At 42.9% G+C, this 21863-nt stretch overlaps 1 pseudogene; it reads right to left on the bottom strand.

The window, feature by feature from the left end:
- Positions 1-4338: 4338 nt before the first annotated feature.
- LOC140221198 (uncharacterized) overlaps positions 4339-21863 on the bottom strand; it is a 30107-nt pseudogene continuing 12582 nt past the window's right edge.

Below are 21863 nucleotides of genomic sequence, written 5' to 3'. Positions count from 1 at the left end.
TGGTACTGATGTCAAATTTCATTCATCGTTCATCAGGAAAAAGGGCTTCCATCACTGTATTTTTCGCCGATCTGTTTTGCGCGGATGCTAAATCTCATTGATCAGGCAATACTGCTACTGCTCATCCTCAATTGACCGGTAAATGTAAAGCATTCCTCAATCATCCTCCATTTATGATTGTACAGTACTACTACTTGAGTAAAGCATTCCACCAGTTGTGATTATACACTGCTACTACGGCTCATCCTCAATTAGTCTCCATCTTTATGAATCAGAAAGCACAAAGACCATATTTGTTGGTTACTTGATTAAAGCATTCCTCATTATAGAGAAAATGTTAATCTATAACCGAAGGACTGCATTGCTCTTGATGTGAACCTGCATACATTTCTGTAACTGAAGGATTAGCTGCAGAAAAGGATTCTAAGGTTTCTCCATTGTATAAAACTAGTCGCGCAGAGTATTGCTCTTGGTATTTGGAAATAGATATATGGAGGCCATTCTTTTTTCTCACTATTCTACAGAGGTTTAGAAAACCTATTATTGTGAACATAAGCAGATTCCTGTTACTGTTTAAAGTAAATGTGCTATTCAGAACAGTCATGAGGTTTAGAAAATCTACATGTTTGGGACTTCCTTGAACGCAAAAGGAATTATTCAATCTAGCATTTTCTAATATACAATCCCTTTGTTCTCACCAGGAAAAATACCGTGTTGTCCGGTTCAACCCAAACTTGTGGTCATCAGGTCAAAAGGTTTGCAAATAGGAGACTGAACATCACTGTCCCTCTACTTCTTAAATTTGATTTATGATCAAACTGGCCTGAAAACAAAAAAAAATGTCTCAAATAAACAAATGACTAATGAGGTCGGAAGGTCATTGTTTGCTAAGGCTGGAGAACTGGGAGCGCCAGTTGGAATAATGGTGATGAAGGTAAAAAATGCATTCCTCTATTAGATGTATGTGCAGTTACTATTGGACTTTGGGATTCCAACAGCAAGAATAATGTAGCAATATGTTCACATCGTAAAGAGGAGAAGAAGGGCTCACATTCGAACAAAGATTCACATACTATCTATTGTCAGGTTGTGCCATTCTAGAGCCAGAAGAACTGAGGAAACTAATAGTCCAGATAAGTGCGAATTTTTAGCCCTGTTAGTTACACAAGTCACTTGTTACATGAGCTTCATGAAAATCCTGTCTGCATCTTTTTTGCAAAATAAAATTGTATGAATAGGCTCCTTGAATATAAAGCAACAGGGACTTAATTATGCTCTTTGTTACAAAGTCAGAGTTATATAATTATTCTTTGTTGTTCTTTTGTATGCAGGGAATTGGTCTATATATTCAGGAATTAGAGGAGCTCTGTAGGGATTATCCTGAAAGTACTGTTATTCTTGATCATATGGCTTTCTGCAAGCCACCAACGTAAACTTGTGTTTTTGCTTGTTCATAGTCTGTGAATGTAGTCATATGAAGCTATAGCCTGTAGTAGCTTATATTGCATTACAATACAAGGACAACGAAGAAGAGAGGGCATTCTCATCATTTCTAAACTTATCCAGATTCCCACAGGTAATCTCCAAATCCTCTTTATTTTGTCCATTGGCAAATCAATGTGGTCATGAAAAAAAACAATTTTTATTGTGCAAATGAGCCTTTTTAATACCAGCTGACATTAGCACCCTAAGGTTTTGTTGTCAGAGATCCAGGGGCAGTAACACTATTTTGTGAGGGGCAATACCTAACCTGATTTATTGTCAAGTAATGGCATCATGAATAAAGTGCCAGATTGTAGTAAAAGTTGTGCAGTTAATTCCATTCCTTCTGCTTCTGTAACATTATACTTGCTCTAATGCCATGATGCATTACTTCAAAAGGTTTATGTCAAATATAGTGCTCTTTTCTGCATCTCAAGCGAAGCATATCCATGTGACGACACTGCTCAGCTTCTTTCCCATGTGATATCTAACTACGAAGCCAATCGAATAATGTGGGGACGGTGAATTCGCATACCCACTGATAGTTTCAATTGGTCATAGACTCTAACAGTGCCTATGAGAAACCACTCTCAGTTAACTGATAGCATGCTCTGAAGTGTCGGATCAGCAAATTTGTCCGGTTTGCTTAAAAAAAAAGATGGTGTAGTGTAGTGTTGCTGGTAGGATAATATATTTCGGAGGAGCTAAATCAGTCATGGTTTTGAAAAAGACAACAATTCAAATTATGTTGTTTGGATGACCATTAAATTGGCTTTTGGAATCTAGAAAGCTGCACAATTCAATTCTTGTTTGGATGTACAAAAGCATGGTATTGGCATTTGTTCTCCACCATGGCCGACCAGGCAACGACCACCACTCCTCCAAGCGTAAGTACGACGACTCCTCCCCGCTGCCACATTGATTTCTTCTCTACCCCGCCGCCCACCTCGCCAATTGGTGCGCTGTCAAGCAACAGCGTGCTCCTTCCTCCATCCAAATCCAGCTCGCGATGCAGCACCCATGGAAAGGAGGAGAGTGATGGCACTTGAGCTCCATGGCTCTAACGCCTAGATCCGATGCCTATGTAGCATGTTGAACTGGGTCTTTTTGATTAATGATTTTATTGTTGACAATGCTTGTCTTCTTATGAAATGGCTAGTCTTGCTCTGTCATTTGAAATAATTCTTTTTGAATCAATTAATTGCATAACAACATCGAAAGTCTTTTCAAACCTTGCTAACACTTGTTTATGCTAACTCTTTGCATTTGCATTTTGCATTTCTTCAACATCCATACTTTTGTTAAGTTTGGTTTTCTAAAATTTTGGAGCCCTTGAATTCTATGGCTTTAACATGGTGTTTGATCCGAGAATTTTAGCAACCTAATAGTAAACATGGTGTTTGAAACTTTGTGTAATCTCTATCAAGTTTTGTCCCCACCTTTCATGTTACTAACTTCATGCATTCACACTTACACTCACTAGGTCTTTAATTTTATTTTACTAGATTAGCTATGCCACAAGTTAAAGTCTTAGGGATGTTGTTGGTTTGTTGGCAATTGCTTCTACTCCCGACCGTCACTCCAGCGGTAGTATGTGCACTTGAATTATTTTGCAGGCATGGTGAAGCGGCCTCATCAAAGAAAAAAAGAGAAGAGAAGAGAATGAAGGACAGTAAAGGCGACAAGAGTGAAGAAGCATGAAGACAAGCTCCGAACATGGAGCACAAGAATTTCAATGATCTTAGAATGCTTCATTTTCTTCTTTTATACCTTGCACAATGCTAAGCATGGGGAGGACTTGTTGGATAAAAAGTAAAAATGCTATATGGAGTACAAGGATCATGGCGCAAAAAGATGCTTAAGCATTGTGCTTAACATGGGGGATGTTGCGCTACACTTCATTACAAAGAACCAAAGCAACTGTAAATTTCTCTTGCACCTTCTCTTTTTCATCTCTTTCTAAATGCCTATATATAAGCCTATAGATGTACATTCAGGCCGCCTGGCTCGGTCCGACCTGGGCCCAGCATGGCCCGTTCATTTTTGTGCTGGGCCTAGCCCATCACGACAACCCCATCGTGCCATGTCGGGCCAGCCCACGGGCCTCACTAGTGGCCCATGCACGGGCCCATGAGGCCTTTTTCGTGCCGGGCCGGCCCGAAGAGCCCAGCCATTTTTACGTGCCGTGCCAGCCCACAGCCCGTCAAGAGGAAAAAGACTTCACCGAATAAGGGTGAAACACTGATTCACAATCTAACATTTTCAAGTTCATCAAACATTCAAAAATAAAAATATAAGGTTAATCAACAATCACACATTCATCACATGCACACAATCACACAGAAATTCATAATAAAGGAATTATTAGAGTTGTTAACACTTGATCTATGTGATCAAGTGTTGGCTTCCTCATTAAAAACCTTCCTAGGTAAAAACTCACCCTTGTGAGAAAACCCTAGGAAGGGAAAAAGAGTACAGCTAGCTCAAGACTCAAGTTCAATTCAACATTACAGTTTACAGCCATTGAGACACACACACATAGACATAAAAGTATAGAACTACAACACCCAACTGGCCAAGCCAACACCAACAGGCCACAGTCCAAGTCCAATAGGCTTCAGCTTCATCCTCCAGCCCTCCAGTAGTTCAGCTTGCTCCTGGGGTAGGCCTCGAGGTGCACAACGACATAAATGTTAGCAATTGAAAGTGTTTAACAATTGAACAAAAGATGAGTTAGTAATGGACTTACTGATTAGCTTGGCCTTCATCTTGGTCTGGGTAGGGACTTTTGTAAGTTTCCTCCAGTTCATTGACCTCCTTCTCAACATCATGTTGCGGGCTTGCATCTCCCAACTCTCAATCCTTGAGGCAGGTTAGCATCTCCACCGTCTTTGACAACAACCGTCGGCACCACTCCTCAATCACCCTGCCAGTTAGACTAAAACAAAATTCCGAAGAAACAGTGAAAACTGGAACAAACATAACATCTTTAGCAAGTATGGATAAAATAGGATAGGATAGCTTATGCTCATGCCACCAACTAAGTATGTTGAAGTCATTGTCATAGCAAGTAATAATATCACTGTCCAAGTAGGATGACAGCTTAGAAGTAGGAGATATAGGAGGTGTAGATGAAAGAACAGGGGAACCACATGAACCAGATGGACCAGGACCACCAAAGATCTTACCCCATGCTATTCTTTTCTTACCAGTAGCAGCTGTAGGTTGAGGGGCCTTTGCGTCCTAACTACACCAAACTTGTTTTCATACTTGTTAAACAACTTATGTAATTCAGTTCTTACCTCAGTGAAATAAGAAGAGTAATCAACACCAACTATCTGAGAAAGAAGTTGGAGAACATTATGAAAACCTCTCACCTTGACTCTAGGATCCAAAATAAATGCAAAGGAATACAACAGAGGTATGTTCTGCCAATACTTGAGAAACTTAAGCTTCATGGGAACAACAATATTTTAAGCAATGGATCAGAATCTTGGCCATACAAATGGCCATCAATCTCAATAATATGATGCAACATAAAAGGACTTGTTGGATAGTAAACACCAGATAAAGCAACAGTGGAATCATAAAATATTTCAAGGAACAACAAAATTTTCTCAGCAATTACCCAATGGCTTTCAGTCAAAAGTGGCTGGCCATTGTGCAAACCATAATGAGCAGAAATAAAGATAGAAAAGATAGTCTTATATGGTAGTAGATGTTTGAGCATGAGATATGTAGAATTCCATCTCACATCCATATCTAAACCAAACTTACGAGGGCATACCCCCTTAACAATGCAGAAGTTATGGAAAAAGCTGCAATGCGTTGATTAGAAGAGTTCAAAAAAGAGATTGCAGTCCTAAAAGCCTCAAGATAAGACTTGATCCTCTTCAAACCAGACTTGACTATGAGATTGATAATATGACATGCACAGCATTGATGCAAAAGACCAACAAGTGCTTTATCAGAATCAGAATCAAGAGGTTCAGGATCTGGACCTAGATAGCCAACAAATTTGGGAATAAGTGTGGACATGGCAGAAGTATTAGCAGAAGCATTGTCAAGTGTGATAGAGAAAATTTTATCCTGTAAACCAAACTCAGAAACTACTTGTTCAATATGCTCAGCAATGTTAACACCAAAATGGGAGCAATCAATCAACCTAAGAGCAATGATTCTCTTCTCTAATTCCCAATCAGTAGAAACAAAATGTGCAACAACATTAAGGTAGTCCTCCTTAGCATTGCAGACCAAATATCAGAAGTAAGACAGACAGAGGAAACATGAGACTTCAAAGTATCAAGAAGAGAAACACGACGCTCGGCAAAGTACTTGGTAAGATCTCTAGAAGTGGTCTGTCTAGAAACTTTAGCAAAACGAGGGTTATGAGCACGCTGGATGTATTCCACAAATGCCTCTGTCTCACCAAAGCCTAGGGGTAGATCAAGTCTAGCAATCAACCGGCAGAATTCTTTGCGAGCAAGATCAGGCTTGTATTCCCGATTAATATTTGAGCCATTAGAATGGAATTGCAGTTGTGACTGAATAAGAGAAGAATGGTTTTGTTTAGCCAAGCACATCTTCTGGTGTCGGAGCAAATGCCCAGCACCAGCACAAGACCGGCCAGTAAGAATGTGAGAACAATGACGGCACTTGGCAGTGTACCTTACCTTCTTCCTGTTGGCGCCTTCCTGGAACAACTCCTCAAAGTCGTTCCAGTCATTCCAGGCAGTAGATCGCCGCTTCCCCCTGCGGACACTGGTGCCCATTGATGTAGTCAGGGTAGAAGATGGGGCAGTACCTTCGGCATCGGCAGCATCCACATTGACGAGAGTAGTAGAGCTACCGAAGAGTGCCACGGCTCCGGCAGCCATGTCATCTTCATCGTCGCCTGATAGAACAGAACAAGAAGAGGATCAGGAAGACAGGAATAAGAAGATGAACAAGAAGATGATCAGGAGAACAAGAACAAGAAGAGGATCAGAAAGAAGTTACCTGGCAGGCCACAGGCCCTTAGGTCGTCGTTGATGGTGTAGTTCTCGTCTATCACGACGACCTCCTATGGCAGGCAGCAGCCGGGGTGTCCCTCAGGCCTCAACCACTCCGTCACTCAACGGCGCACGGCACCCGATGGGTGACAGATACCTGCAAGAAAAATAGGAGAACAAGATCAGGAACAACAAGAGGATCAGCAGAACAATAAGGGGATAAGGAGGACAATAAGGAGGAAGAAGACAGTTACCTGCAACGCCGGAGCCCGAAGTAGGAGAAGAAGACAGTTACCTACAAGAAGAGGATTGGGAAAACAAGAACACGATTAGGAAGATCTACATCAGGAGAACAAGAAAAGGATCAGGAGGATCTACATACCTGTGACGCCACAGCCTAGAGCCAGAGAGGATGACGGAAACAAGATTAGGAGAACAAGAAGAGGATTAGGAGGATCTAGATCCGGATCCAGGAAGGTAGGACGGGAGGAGTTAAGGAGCGGGGAGCAGAGGAGTCGAGGTGAGGAGGCGGTGCTGGTGGCAAGCTGGCAAGGCACCAGTGAGGCAGGGAGCTAGGGAGGCAGTCAGGCGGATGCGCGGAGGAGGTGAGCCAGGAGTGGAGGAGTCAAGGCGAGGAGGCAGCACGCCGGTTGCCATCAGCCGTCGCCAGGACATGGGACTACGGGTGCAGGACGGGACGGGAGGAGCCGAGGAAGTGAGGAGCCTGGAGCGTAGGAGTCGAAGTCGAGGTGAGGAGGCGGTGGGCGGAGGGAAGAATGGGGTAGGGTTTGCGAAAAGGGGCGTGGCCGGCCAGGGGGGCTTATATATGCCCTCCTCCCGACCGTTGGTGGACTGGTGGGCTGCCTGGGCTGGTCGGCTGTTCGTGTGACGGGTCGGCGGTTCGCTTTCATGTCGGGTCATGCCGCCCGTTGGGCTGAGGCACCGGCCCATGCCCGGAACGAGTATGCGGGCCAGGCCAGCCTGTGTTTGAAGAGTTACGGGCCGGGCTAGGCTAGGTTCGAGCTAAAAATACGGGCTTCGTGCCGGGCTCTCGGGCTGCAGGCTACATGTACATCTATATATAAGCCTTCAACCGTAGACTCGATGCAATATTTGTATAACTCTACCGCTAATAATATGGCTACTAGGAGGACAACCTAGTTTTATTTTTGTTTTCAATAAATCATAATCACCATTACTTTGTGCTCACCACGATGAAATAATTTTTGTACACTCTTGCTTGTAGAAAAATGATTAAAGTTGTCCCTTTGCTTTTACCTATACAATGTTGTATATGGCTTGACTAATTGCTATCTATTTAATGAACTTAAATTGATATAAATATCGGCTCTTTTATTTTTGGATGTTAAATGACTAAATCTAGACCCACATACTTTATATTGCTCTTTGATTTAAGTTTACTAATGACCTGATAACTTGTATTATTTAAAATTTAATTCTTATGTTGTCTACATTTGTGAATCTCTTACAAAGTTCTACCTACCAGAGCCTATATACATGCATATTCTTTCATGATGAAATCTAAATATTCTTTCATGATGAAATCTTTAAATTGCAAACTTATATCTGTATGAGTTGGATTAAGATTGATTTCTGTGGTTTGAGACTTAGAAGCTAGCTATCTCCTTTATGTAAACTTTTTTCCTGCTAGCCTTTTTGTTCATGCATTATGAGTTTCTACACTGAAAATTTTACAAACTTCGCTAGGCATCCGCCCTAAACAAAAATCATCTTTTTGTGACACCTCCTTGACCACGACCCATTATATGAGTATGAAATATTTTCAATGAAGATCTAGTGAATTTCTCTATGCCAAACCAGTGCAAATCGTCAGAGAAAACAACTATAAGCTCATAGAAAAAAATTAAGAAGAAACGAACATCCAAAGGTGGTAGGCCGATCGGCCTAGGGGGTTGCTGCCCCTATTCGCTCTAACTTTTGGCGTGAAGCATCTCTGAGAAGATTCAAGACCTTTCATGAAGATTTCCGAATGATTTCATACTTACTCTAGCGATTATTAGATTTCACTTTTCATGCTCGAGGACAAGTATGTTCAAGCATGGGGGAGTTGGTGCATCAATCATATCTCTAACTACTACTAAAGTAAGTGCAATTTGATTGTGTTGGACAAGGTCTGAGGAGCAAAAGAAAAAAAAGAAGAAAAAGAAAAGGAAAGAAATAAAAAAGCAGAAAAAAGAAAAAGAGAGAAAAATAAAATAATCCTCAATCCTTGAAACTTTATGATTACCCGTGCCCATTGATATCATACTCATTGTTCCAACCATGTGCAATCCGATAACGAGAACTTCATCTATATCTTGGGATCATCATTTTGCTACTTGCACATGTCCACTTATCTAAACGTGTATGTCTAATCCCACTCCCTCTCCAACACTTATTTTTTCATAGCCTTTTTTTACAAGTCTCAGTAATTTCAATAGACCTCTCTTGGTTTAACAATATTTCATATATAATATTTTGCTAGGATTTTTTTACCTACCAAGCTCCACAAAAGCCTTCCATTTTCATATATGAGTAGAGTAGGTCAAAAATGATCTAGTATAAACTTGAGTGACTTGATGAGATGAGTGTTTCCGCAAACTGTTGCAAGAGAGTCTCACTTATGTTGGATTTGTATCTTTTTGAAAAACTCTCCGCAATGGAATAAGGTAAAGGTCTGAAGTTCACTTGAGTTCAAGAGCATTGCATTTATTTTACTTGTGGCATGTTTTTTATTGCTAGTCTATCTTCCATGATGAAAAATGGCGGGCATAACATGAACTTTAAATGCTAAATACTTAGAAGAGCAATGTGTCTTGTTATGTATAACTGAGTGTAGGAATGACATCGAAGGGCAATGCTGATTTCCTGATTAAGCAAGTATCCTGGATTTGCTTGAGGGCGAGCAAGGTTTAAGCATGGGGGATTGTTGGTGCTCGTTATTGCTACTTTTTTTAATGTTATTTAAGTGGTGTTTTTGGACTAAATCTTATACTAACCTGCTACTTGGCCGTGAAATAACCCTATATTTTCATATGTGTTGTATTTTTGACTATATTGCAAAATGGCAAGAAATACGATATAACATGCGACTTTTGTACGAGCTAGACTTGGACCTGAACTTTGGATAACACAAGGGGCCTGTACGAGAAAGACGAGCACTAGCGAAGCCCAAAAGAGGGATGGCCGATCAGCCCAAGGCCCATAGGTTGATCGGCGTGGCTCATTTCGCCCTCCAAATGCATCCACATTCGATGAACCATCATTCCAGATGACTTAGAGGCGAAGTATGTGGTGATTTGGCAAGCCAATCTTGTGATCAAGCTAAGAAAATCTCAAGATTGATAGGTTCAGAAGGCCCGCAGAAAAGCAGCAAATCTTGCACCAGGAATATCTCCCAAATAACAAATTCATCATGACAAAATCTGAGGTAAGCTTTGTTCTACAAGTATTCAAGAACTTAAGCTCTAGTTTCTAATGTGGTACCTCAAAGCTTTTTGTGCTTGGCTGGATATCAGGAGTTAATAGGATATCTCATGCATCCTCTTCCATGTAAATCTGTACAGGTGTTCTGGTTTCCAAGAGCTGACTGGTCCAAACAGTGATGGCAGCTACATGAAGAAACTATAGCGTGCAATATGTTAATCTTAAGCTATGATTGTAATCTTTTATTTTTATTGTCGACCTAGCTACTGCAATTCATTTTCTAACATATGAGGCTAGTTACCACCATTCCTCGGTTACCCTTTGGTTATATCCTGAGATGTGAAGATGATTTGTTGGCCATTCAGGGAGAAGAAACCGGTTCAAGTTGCTCGACTCAGCAACTGCCTTATTTGATAAGTGCACCAATTTTTCTTCCTGTAATATGGACAACTTAACACTACCGGTTTTACTGACTGATTATTCCGTTATCTAAAACTTTGAAATTAAGAATTGAAGTAGCTTTTTGAGGAGGCGTTGACTGTTCACAATATTCAAGGACTTAAGTACCTTCTGTGCTAGAAGAGTGTAACAGCCTATTCGGTAAGGCTGGCTGCAGCCAGCCACCTGCAGCGAATTTTTTGCGGCCAGCTCGTGCCACACGCTGCCGTAGCTTTTTTTTTTCTTTGAGAAAAGGCAGGAAATAATATTCTTTACTCCAAACAGTTAGCTTGTACATCAATAATACATGGAGGCTCAAGCATCCATAGATGACGCCCTGGACTCAAAGAACAAGCACAAAGAATAGACTTTCGATGCGCCCCCTTTTATCCCGTTTAAAGTTAGCCCAGGACAAAAGGGGGTGCGTCACGGTAGGCAAAAATGGAGGGGAGATTTACTCCCGGTTGGTATTTGCAACCAGGACTAAAGGCCCCCCTTTAATCCCGGTTGCAACGGCTAGTTCCTGGGCGTCGGTGGCGTGACTCTTTTGTCCTGGTTGGAGGCTCCAACCGGGATAAAAGGGTGGACCTTTTGTCCTGGTTGAAGCCTCCACCCGGGACAAAAGGTTTAATCCCGGTTGGAGCCTCCAACCGGGACAAAAGGGACAAACTTTCAACCGGGACAAAAGGTGTTCCTTTTTGTCTCAGTTGGAGTTTTTAACAAGGATAAAAACTCATCCCCATTATATACCAAGATAGAGGCCTTTCTTTGTCCTCCAGCCCGAGCCAGTCCACCACATAGACACAGAGCTGAGCTTCACCTACTCTCCGGTGGTGCCGAAGCAAGGGAGGTGCTGCCCGAATTTTTTTCCCTCATTTTCGTGGGAATTTCACTCAGCCAACACAAGTGTTGTGAAGGTTTGCTACTTCATCCTTGTATTATGTTTTGATTTATGCTTTGAAGATGGAAACATTATTTGCTAGAATGTGATGAAGTAGAAAATGGAGAGTTATTTTGAGCTAGAATGTGAGGGAGATTGATGTGTCATATATAGTATGTATTCTTACAGTGGTTTAAGAATGATGCTACCTTGTCTGGACGGTTTATCTTATCAAATTCAATAAGATTTTTCAAATCCATACTTGTTGAACTTGCATACCTTGTTCATCTCGGCGAGGATGTTCTCCGCCGAGCAACAACGTATGTCAAGAAGGAGGTTCGATTCTACGAGAAAGAGCGGATACGGACATCGTGACCGTGTCCCCTTTTCCGTAGAATCGAATCTCTTTCATGACGAAGTGCGGTGCCACCCAGTTGAGAACATGCTCGCAAGATGATCACGATCTTCAAGTTCAACAACTTCTACAGTGCTAAGGTAAGAATTTTTGTACATAGATGGCTTCTACTACTTGTTGAACTTATCAAATTCAATATGATTTTTCAAATCCATACTTGTTGAACTTGCATACCGTGTTCATCTCTGTGATGATGTTCTCCGCCGAGCAGCAACGTATGTCAAGAAGGAGGTTCGATTCTACGAGAAAGAGTGGATACGGACATCGTGACCGTGTCCCATTTTCCGTAGCATCGAACCTCTTTCATGACGAAGTGCGGTGCCGCCCAGTTGAGGACATGCTCGCGAGATGATCACGGTCTTCAAGTTTAACAACTTCTGCAGTGTTAAGGTAAGAATTTTTCTACATAGATAGCTTCTGCTACTGGAGGAAGTGGCGATGGTGGGGGCGATCGTCGTTCCTCTTTCGGCAAGGGGAAAATCATAGCTGGCCCTCAGTATAAGCCGAAGAAAATGAGCGCGTTGGAAAAAGCAATGCTTCGTTATTTGCAGAAATGTCATGAAGAAGCTGTTGCCGCGGGTCAGGAACCTCCTTTTGGTGGTCGTTATGCTCCACCCTCAGTCCCGGGTGTTTCACGTCCACTTAGTACTACCGTTTCAGGCGGCACAAATAAACCACAGGATGAGGTTGGGTCAGCGGAACCTTCGTCTTCACCGCCCAAGGATGCTTAAAGTCGTCCTAGATAGTAATCAGTGGATGGCTTGTTGTATTGTATCATGTTGTTTGGATCTTTAATTTAAAAATGTGTATTTGTATCTATATCTAAACTTTCAGCATTATTTGCACTACAACATTTGACATGCTTTCAATCGTGAATCCATTTTCAAGTGTAATCAATTATCAAGCGTAATCCATTTTCAAGTGTAATCAATTTTCACGCGTAATCTATTTTCAAGTGTAATCAATTTTCACGCGTAATCCATTGTCAAGTGTAATCCATTTTCATGCGTAATACGATGCAGATGGACCGGCAATAGATGTATAATGCAGACAGGCGGAGCAAGGTGTTTATTGATGGCTTGCATTATTTTCTCGAAGTGGCCAAAGCAAACAAGCTAGAGAATGGGTTCATATGTTGTCCATACTTCCAATGCAATAACAAGAAGGATTATTCAAAGGATTCCTGGGGGACTATTCACAGCCACTTGTTTAGATACGGTTTCATACATCACTATTTAGTTTGGACCAAGCACGGTGAACGAGGGGTTGTAATGGAAGATGGCGAGGAGGAGGAGGAATATGATAGCATTCTGGACTGGGTTGCAGGCCAAGCTTTTGCAGATACTACAATGGACGAGGCTGATGAAGATAAGTTTGCAGAAAATGGCCCTACTGGTGACCTTGGTAAAATGCTACGAGATGCACACAGGGATTGTGAAACTGAGAAGGAAGCAGCAAAGTTGCAGCGCATGATAGATGATCACCAAAAATTATTGTACCCAGATTGCCAGTAGGGCCATAAAAAACTAGGTACGACACTAGAATTTGTGCAATGGAAGGTAGAAAATGGTGTGTTCGATAAGACATTTCAGGGGATGTTGAACATTATCAAGAAGATTCTTCCCGAGAATAATAAATTACTGTCCACAATATATGAAGCTAAATAGATATGGAACAGAGGAGGTGATCGAGTTTTGTGTTGATTTTATTGATTCAATTGATTCAATTGGGGTTCCAACTTCACGCCACGAGGGGAGGCTTCGGGGAATGGGCACCCTTGGAAGGAAATCAAGTTTGAGCAATGATACTGATTTGTTCGACAAGGCACACTACACTATTCTACAACAGTCATCCTTTGTGTCTCTGTATATCGAGCAGCATAGGCAGATGGTAGTTTCCAAAAACCCAACCAAATCCGATGCTTGGCTTACACATCATCACATGGAAACTTTTCCCTCCTGGTTGCGCCAACAACTTATGGGTAACTTTGAGATTCACCCACAGCTCGCTTGGTTAGCCAGGGGACCTGCTAGCACAATCGTGAAATTATAAGGCTATGAGATAAATGGTTATACATTTTACATGAGAGCCCAGGACTCGAAAAGCACGAACCAGAATAGTGGTGTCCGCATAGATGCCATAGATAGAAATAATAGCAAGGAGTCGTATTATGGTTTCATAAGGAGATATGGGAACTCGAATACGGACCGCTATACGTCCCTCTATTTCTTTGCAATTGGGTGAAGCTAACTGCCGTAACCAAAGATCAGTACGGAATGACAATAGTAGATCTAAGCAAGACTGGATACAGTGATGACCCATTCGTACTTGCCAATGATGTGCATCAGGTGTTCTATGTGAAGGACATGTGTAGCAAACCTAAGAGAAATCCAGAAGAGACATGGGAGCCAAAATGCTACATAGTTCTTCCAGGTAAAAGAAAAATCGTGGGAGTCGAGGATAAAACAGACCAATCAGATGATTATGATCAGTTTGATGGCATGCCTCCATTCGCAGTTGAAGTTGATCCAAGCATCCTTCTATCCAAAGAAGAGGCTCCGTACTTATGACACGATCATGATCAAGGAACTTTCGTGAAGAAGAAATTTTACAACGTTGTATTGTAATGTGCTAAATTTACATGACCTTTGTGTACTACTTGATACAATTTTTAATTTACCCTATATATGATTTCATGTGTTCTTAAATTTGTTAGGTGAAGATTTATTAGATAAACATAAACAATGTTAACCACATATATACATGGATTTTTTTGCGCGTTGAAATTTTTTAATTGAATAATTTCTTGATCACAGCGATGCAGTAAAATAATTATTTTAGAGGCCAAACAAACTAGTATAGAATTAATGACTAAATCACACTTATTGTCAATATACTTGCTAATTAAATATATTTTTGCATGTATAAAATATGTGAAGTTTTTTATTTTTGCATCCTGAAATGCAGTGAAAACATAAATAAAATCCTGTTCCAAAAAACAGACGGGAGATGAAAGTGTGGGAAAAGGCCCTTTTATCCCAGGTGCCAATTGAAACCGGGAGAAAAGGCCCCCCAATTATCCCGATTGACAACTGCAACCGGGATAAAAGGGTAGTTTTCGATTCCCGCTGGGGACGTACCCTTTTATCCCAGTTACAGTTAGCAACCGGGATAAAAGGGGGGGGCTTTTGTCCCGGTTGGTGTTGGCACCCGGGATAAAAGGGTAGGTTTCCATTCCCGTCGGGGGGACGTACCCTTTTATCCCGGTTACAGTTACCAACCGGGATAAAAGGGGGGGCTTTTATCCCGGTTGGTGATGGGACCCAGGACAAAAGGGCCTTTAGTCCCGGGTGCCATTACGAATCGGGATAAAAGGGGGGGGATAAAAGGCACTGTAGCCTCTTCTACCCCCCACGCCAGTTACACTTAGCCAAATTTTCACCAAGATCCTGCGCCCTCTCGCCTGCTCCATCGCTGCCCGTCCGCCTCCCTTGCTGGCCGCCACCGTCGTCGTCCCCCATTGCCCCGACCATCGTCGTCCCGCCGCCCAACCGCCTCGCCCGCGCCCGGCCCGCCTCCTCCTCCATCGCCCGGCCCGCCTCGATCCTCCTTCGTCGCGTCCCCGGCCTGGACCTCGTCGCCACCGGCCGCCTCCATCGTGGGGCCTCGTCGCCGCCTCCGTCAACGCCACCTCCTCTGTCGTCGATGCGCCCTCGTCCATCGTGGGGCCTCCTCGTCGCCGCCTCTGTCGCGCGCGCCGCCTCCATCGTCCCTCGTCGCCGGCCGCCTTCGCCCGGCGTTGCTTCGCTCCATCCTGGCCGCCGCCATCCCGCCGCCCTGGCCACCTCGTCGCCCAGGCCACCGTCGACCGCGCGAGGTCCGTCGGCACTGGAGCCGGGAACGAAGGGCTCTTGCTGACGCAAGCCCACTGGCTTCCGTCAGCAAGGGCCTTTTTTATTTTTTAGTTAGAAAATGAATAGAAATTAGTAGATTAGTTAGAAAATCAATAGATATTTGTATATTAGTTAGAAAACAAATTAGTAGAAATTAGTAGTAATTAGTAGTACTTAGTTAGTCCCGGGTGCCATTACGAAGGGCTCCGCCTAGGTTAGAAATTAGTCGTTGCCGTAGCCACCTCGCTCCGTCCTCGCCTCCGCCGTCCTGACGTCCCGCCGACCCGGCCACCTCGTCGCCCAACCTAGGCACCGTCGACCGCGCGAGGTCCGCGGCACTAGCGCCGGGAACGAAGTGCTCTTGCTGACGCAAGCCCACCGGCTTGCGTCAGCAAGGGCCTTTTTGTTTTTTAGTTAGAAAAATAAATAGAAATTAGCAAATTAGTTAGAAAATCAATAGATATTTGTATATTAATTAGAAAATCAAATTAATAGGAATTAGTAGTAATTAGTTAGAAATTTTGTAGAAATTCATTCAAATTAGTAGGAATTAGTAGTAATTTGCTAGAAATTCCAATAAACATGTATAAATTAGTAGAAATTTGGTAGAAATTCTTACAAAGTACTACTAATTTGTTGAAATTTGTATAAACATTCCAGACTTTGTGGGATTCATGTTATTGTAAAATTAGAAGAAATTAGTAGTAATTTGCTAGAAATTCCAATAAATATGTATAAATTAGTAGAAATTTGGTAGAAATTCGTACAAAGTACTACTAATTTGTTGAAATTTGTATAAACATTCCGGACTCCGTGGGATTCATGTTATTTTATGATTTCATGTATATACCCTTACGTACACATAACTAAGATGATTTCTACGACTGTCATGTATGATTCCATGTATGTTTCTATCTGTAGTTGAAATGGCAGACAACGAGACCGCAAGGTATCTCATGGAGCAGATAATCGCTGGTGATGGTAGTGGCGACAACCTTCCAATATCGAACACCGATGAAGAGGGCACCCATGCGGACATGTTCCTCAACATGTTCACCGATGGGAATGAAGTGCATGAGCCCAGCAACACCTTGCCGTGGTGGAAGGTTCCGGCGAGGTATATATAAATTGTATTGTTTCACGCCACCATTACTACTACGTACTAATTAACGAATCTTGAACTGTTAACCCTCTGGATCGATGCAAGGGCAGAAGACCCAAGGTCGTACAAAGGTGATGGAAGGGAGGCTTGTCATCACGGAAGTAATAGAAGAGGGCAGGCCAGTTGCTCCCGAGAAAGTAGCAAAGAAGTACGTGAGTCAGATCGGGGCAATCGTAAGGGACAACGTGCCTATCAGCATCAGAGAATGGAAGGGCAGAAGCACTAATCCATACGCGCTCCCGGAGACAAAAGATTATGCTGTCGGAAGATGTCAAGAGACATTTCACATTCCCCGAAGGATATATTGAAAAGGATGCGCTGAAGAAGATGGCTACATAATTCCAGACATTCAAGAAGATGATGAATGCCAACTACATTAAGAAGGGCCGAACTCCATACTTTAATGTGTGGCCAAAGTTCAGGGACCACTGGGAGGCATTTGTTGAATATAAGAGGAGTGAAGACGGTGTGAAAAAGATCCTGACCAACACTACAAATTCTAGTTAGAAGGGGTACCATCATCATCTAGGGCGAGGTGGTTATGGCACAGTAATTCCCAAATGGAGGAAGATGGAACAAGATCTGATCGAACGGGGAATCGTACCTGCGACTATTGAATGGCCTGAACGATCAAAAAATGGGTATTACGCTCATGGAGGCTCCCTGAGCCAAGAGGATGGGACGTTGATATTCAATGACACAATACATGAGAAGGCCGAACGTCTTATGAAGAACATTGAAGATTCTAAGGCTGGGAGGTTGAAGGTGGACTGAGAGAATGATGAGCTCACATTGGCCCTCGGTAATCCCAAGTACCCAGGACGTTGCCGAGGGTTCGGGGTCATTCCATGGAAGTTTGCTTTCCGAGGCGACAACGCATCTTACAGAAGCCGCAAGTGAAGAAAGTAACAGATCGAGGAGAGCTAGCGGCAGATGCTAGAATCCAAAGTGCAGGCACAAGAAGAAAGAATGTTGGAGGAAATCAATCATCGAGTGGCCCACGCAGTTGCAAAGTTGGCTCAATCTGGAGCATTGCCGAATCCAAACTATGCCAACCCTTCTCAACGCCTCTTGAGCAGTTGTGCTTCTATAGAGTCCCCGATGCGCAGACGCCCAGGTTACCCATGGAGGAGCAACGGATCCCCGTGGATGCCATCACGCAATGCACCACATGTGAGTTGCATGCACCGGTCGGCAACCTCACTGTTAAGGTATACTTATACATAATATTTATGCAATCTTGTCAATTGATCCACGCCTCGTGATCGGAGTTTAATAACTTGTTTACTTCTGCTATATGTACAGGTAGCATACGGGAGTGCGTTACCAACCCTTGCGGGGCAGAGCAGTCATGGCATGGAGATTCTACCTGGCTACGCCAGCGTCCGCATAGAGCAAATTGTTGATAGCCAATATGAAGGTCTAGAGATCAACCTCCCGGGAGGCGACGGGGAAAGGACACTGGCAGAATCGCTTCATGGGATCATTCTATGGCGAAAATGCTACATAATCATTCCTGGCACGGAGCCATCTCCTCAGAGCTCAAGACCACTCCCCGTAGATCCTAGCAGCGACCTTCTCCTCATAGCTCGAGACTGTCATCTCCTGCACAACCTGCTATATCAAGGTCTCCATCTCCACCACATCCTGGTGGTGGGAGCGACGATGATAATAACAACACCCCTCCCCGATCACCGTCGCCGGGACCAAGAGCAGCCCCGATGAAGGAACCTGCAGCACCACTAAAGAAGTCACGAGCACCGCCTCCTAAGCAAAGGCAGAGAAAGAAGAAAACAAAGGATCCTGAAGTGACTCGTAAGGAACGCTGGGAGGCAATGACTCATGCGGAACAGTGGGTAGAAATCCAACGAGAGGCCAGTGAGTGGTTCAAGAAACAAGCCAAAGAAAAAAAAGCAAGGGAGATGGAGCCACCGCTAGTAAATCGAAGAGATTTAAACTTTTTTATCAAGATGGAAGAAGGAGCCAAGAAAAGGATACCACTCTTATCAAACTATGAACAGGCTTTAGTAAAGGCTGATGAAAGGGACAAAAGGAAAGGGAAGTCATCTTCCAGTGGTGCTGTCCCCGACCTCGAGCATTTATCAAAGAAAGACGCTTAAAGGGTAGAAGCAATGCCCTTGGATCAACAAGGAGAAGTATTGAAATTCATGCAAGAAACAGGTCTGGGACTTGATGAATGTTTAGGGCAAGTTGAGACGCTAATTGCACCGCTCCCTGAGCCAAGATGGACTTATGAGCTAGGCAAACCTCTGGTAAGGCCTTCGTTGGTACGGAAGCTATCAACAAAGATGTACGAATTCCATCAATGGTACATGATGGTGTCCACCGACTCGAGGGAGATATTCGGCCTTAAGGTAAAACCGATAGATTTTTACGGCGAAGGTGAGAAAGTTCTATGGCTAGACTTCAAGGATATATACAAAGTGTACCATCATGATGCCCTGGACGTCTCTCTGATCAGCGCTTGGGTTCTGTAAGTGTCCGTTTATCTCTACATGTAAATTTTTGCTCATATCAGTATTTTTTTGCGTGCGTCACCGTACTAACTTCATCTTTCATTTTATGTAGGATGCTAATTCAGACGTGCCGACGAGAGGCATACCTACATATTGTCTTCATGGATTCATCCTTAGTTAACCAAAAATATATACAATTATCGTCGGAAAAAACCTTGGTGGAAGTATACAATTTCCTAGACAAACAAACATTCAAGGATTTCATACTACTTCCATACAACTTCAAGTAAGTGTGTGTATACCGTCTACTTTCATTGTCTTTTTCCTTACATGATTAATGTTAGTTAGCTCTAATATGCATGAACATTTTACATACGCAGCTTCCACTGGATCCTTATTATAATTGAGCCTGAAAGAAGCCACGTCACTGTCTTCGATTCGTTGAGGAAAGATCCGGTGGAGTACCAAGACATGCAAGACATGCTAGGCTTGTAATAATTCTAGACCTTTATCTCTATGCAAAAGTTTGTTTCCTAAATTTTATCCATGTTACACTATATCATTCATTATTCTAATCCGCAGCGCATGGAAACAATTCATAAGGACACACAAAGGTTGTTGCGACTCGACCAAACAACAGTTGGGGTGTTTTAATACACGAAGGCAATTGCTGCTCAAGCAAGTGTTTCAGTAGCTATCCTATCAATGAATAATGACCGTTTCAGGGGGGACGGTTCACCTCCCTTTATAGGGCCATAAAGTTACATTTCCGCATTCCCGTTATACCCACACTCAACAACTACATCCTAAGTATATTCTGTACTGGATAGTAACTTGACCCCTACTCAAAATGTCGCTTTCACAGCGAGATTACATTTCTAACCCTCTCCAAGATTCTTATTACAGATCTACCCCACAGTAATGTGGTCCCAGGGCTGTCTTGATTACTTCCTTCCCCATTCGTAAGCTTCGTCAGGGTTGAGCAAGCTTCCGTATGCTTTCTACCTTCTTCGGTCGAAGTCAGCTAACCTCGGGCTTTGGTCACGGAACCTTCCCGAAGTCAAGTTGCTGGGAGTTCCATGGGGGCTTCAACTTCGGGAATCTTTGCCTACAAAATCATAGAATGGGCATCTTCGCACTAGTTAACTTCGGTTAATCGTTAGCTTCGTAAAAAGGGAAAGTGACGAGATTAGAGCCGGTTTAGAGAAAAGGTTTCCGCCAGCCTCGTTCAGGGTGCGTTGTGGGGCGGTCCCCAACAAAGGTCCATTCAAAGAAAAACTTACATGGAACACAGACTTCCCGGTACGTATGAAGCCTGCACATTTATTACATTGTATAACACGAATATTTCATAACTTATTTTTTTCCGCACTGAAGTGCTTAAGACAGGAACCCGGGAATAATCTATGTGGCTACTACATCTGTGAGCACATGCATAGTTTTATGGGACCCAAGGGACTAAAGATGACACCGCACAACTTTAAAGTACGTAAAATAAAACTATTACTAGTTAATTATTTTCTAGCTCCTTATATTTAATTGTTCGTGTAACATTCACAAATTTTCAAATTATAGATGCTAAGTATTCAACAAGGACTCTTGAAGGAAGAAAGAGTAGCGGCAATATGTGAAGGTCTCATTGGATTCCTAATGGACAAGGTGGTAAATCTAAAAGGAGAATTTATTACGATGGACGACAATTAGACGCTCAGAGCAACACCTCGACGGAAAGATTGTAGATATATAGTTTGATTTATTTGTATGTATAATACGCGCTAATTAAGATCGATTTGCACTAGTTGAATTGTGTATATATATAGTAATTGTATAATTACAAATTTCATTCATTTAAATACTAGTTGATTTCATTATAAAAAAAGTCTCAACTACTAAAGGTTAACAAAAGGGTCGCGGTACTACGTACGTGATGCATGAAAATTTCAGGCGCCAGGGGGCCATTTAGTTCCGGTTGTTTTTACCAGGAGTAAAGGGCCTGTCCCACGCCTGGCGTGGTAGGCCCTTTAGTCCCGGTTAAGAACTAAAGGGTGACCTTTACTCCCGGTTGAAAGACCCAGGACTAAAGACCTCCTTTTGTCCCGGTTGATTTATTCCGGATGGATTTTCGGGAGATATGCACCCTACCAACCATAACTAAAGGCCAATTCTCTACTTGTGAAGCTAGCTTAGCTAAGTTATGAGCATCAGTATTACACTTCCTGCCTTCGTGACAAAACTCCACATGGTTGAAGTTGCTTCGTCTGGATAAAATCTCCTCAACGATTACCACATACTTGCACTTTGATTTCCCTCTTATATTATTGATTACCTCCAAGCAATCTGAGGCCACACTGAACTTTTTCAAGCTGCAGTCTTCTACTAAGCACATAGCTTCATTACAGGCCAGAGCTTCGAGAGTAGTAGGATCATTAAGGTCATCCCACACTACAGCACTGGCAGCGACAAAATTTCTTTGTTGATCCCTGCAAATCGCCCCAACAGCTCCCTTGCTTGCCAACCGAGAGACCGCCCCATCAACATTAATCTTCATCATGTCCTCCGAGGAAGGGATCCATTTGGGAGTGTTCTGTCAGTTGCCATGCACGTGAGCGACTCGTGCTATCGTCGCACGAGACCCCCCCGGACGCAGCACAAGCAGATGGGCCTAGCTACGGGCCTAT

Source organism: Setaria viridis, chromosome 9 (genome assembly GCF_005286985.2).
Source record: "Setaria viridis chromosome 9, Setaria_viridis_v4.0, whole genome shotgun sequence".
Lineage (NCBI taxonomy): Eukaryota > Viridiplantae > Streptophyta > Magnoliopsida > Poales > Poaceae > Setaria > Setaria viridis.
Note: the sequence above shows the minus strand (reverse complement) of the source record. Positions and strands in the feature narration are given on the sequence as shown.